Source organism: Suncus etruscus, chromosome 5 (assembly GCF_024139225.1).
Source record: "Suncus etruscus isolate mSunEtr1 chromosome 5, mSunEtr1.pri.cur, whole genome shotgun sequence".
Taxonomy (NCBI): domain Eukaryota; kingdom Metazoa; phylum Chordata; class Mammalia; order Eulipotyphla; family Soricidae; genus Suncus; species Suncus etruscus.
Genome location: NC_064852.1, coordinates 108,953,649 through 108,955,158, shown reverse-complemented (window position 1 = coordinate 108,955,158; position 1,510 = coordinate 108,953,649). Strand labels below are relative to the sequence as shown.

At 30.7% G+C, this 1,510-nt stretch overlaps 1 pseudogene; it reads left to right on the top strand.

Annotated features, from left to right (window-relative positions):
• The first annotated feature begins 753 nt into the window (after positions 1-753).
• LOC126010220 (uncharacterized) lies at positions 754-861 on the top strand (annotated as a pseudogene).
• Positions 862-1,510: the final 649 nt, after the last annotated feature.

Genomic DNA, 1,510 nt, shown 5'->3' with positions numbered 1-1,510 from the left:
TTATGTTAAACGAAGTAAGTCAGAGGACAAAAGAAAAACACAGAATGGTAGCACTTTTCTGAAACACCTAGAACATTGACATCTTTATTTTGGTGTGGAGATTACGGTTGATGTCTCCAATATTATTTTATTTTATTTTGTTTAGTCTTTTTCTTTCTTTTTGTACTTGAGTATGATTGGATTTCAGAACCGAGACTACTGTGTGGTGTTTGCCTTTATTGCTGTAGTGCTTATCGGTTATTTAATTTGATATTTTTTTTGGTATTGTTGTGGTATTTTAATTACTTTTTTCACATCCTCTCTCAAACTGAGGTTGGAAGCTTCTAGAAAGGACTTTGCCTATTTTCAGCATATTTGATTTTTGATTGGGAAGAGGACATATTAGGTGATGGGTATTCTCCTGATTCAATGTGAATAGGTATCCGGAATATTATAGTGAAAGATATGTAAGCCATTATGAAAAAAAAAAAAATTGTGGTTTTTTTTTTTTTTTTTTTTTTTTTTGGTCGGAGGCTTTTTTTTGACTTATATGTATTATTATTATAGCAATTATATTATATGTTATGTTGTGTTGTTATATCGTGTTGTGTTGGTTTGCCTCATTATGTTAATTAATTTTGTCCTTTAAATGAATTCTTATTTTAAAAAAAAAACAAAAACAAAACAAAACAAACAAACAAACAAAAAAAAAACAACTTTAATTTGCCCTGAAGAAAAAGAAAAAAAAAATAAAATAAATAAAAGATAAGATAAGGCCTCCCAATTCTTACCACAGGCTGTGTGCTTTACACTGACTGTATAGAATGAGGAGGTACAGTAAAGGCACCAAAAAAAAAAAAAAAAAAATGGTGGGACACATATTAAAAAAAAAAAAAAAAAAAAAAAAAAAAAAAAAAAAAAAAAAAAAAAAAAATATTTTGTGAATTTAATAGATTTACATCTTGAAAGAAAAGTAGGTAATCTCTCAGTAAGATTCTGATGATCAAACTAAGATGAAGCAGTGGGGAAAACCTAATTATAGGTTGGGATTTGCTGACTTAGGCTGGAAAATATCCAAACAATCCCCAATTTTGTAATTTAAATTGTATGTTTTCCTTATGCTGTACCACTTACTACAAAGCTTTTTAAAATTAGGAAGAAACCTAAATGAATTCAAGTAGAGTTCATATTAAGTTTCCATCTTCTATGATTGTACCTGTCAATCATTAGAGATGAGATCCAAGGTTTGTCTCATATCTAAAACAGAAAGCAAAAAAACCAACCAACCAAACAAACAAACAAACAAAACATAAAGGAAAATTTAATCATCTTCAGGGGCCAAAGAGATAGCACAGTGGGTAGGTGCTTGCCTTGAATGTCGCCCCACCAGGATTTGATCCCTGGCATCTCATATGGTTTCTGAAGCACTGCCAGGATTGACCCCTGAACTAGATGTAGGAGTATCCCCTGAGTATCACCAGGTGTGATCCAAAAACAACAAAAATTAATCTTCTCCTTAGTTTCACCTTCT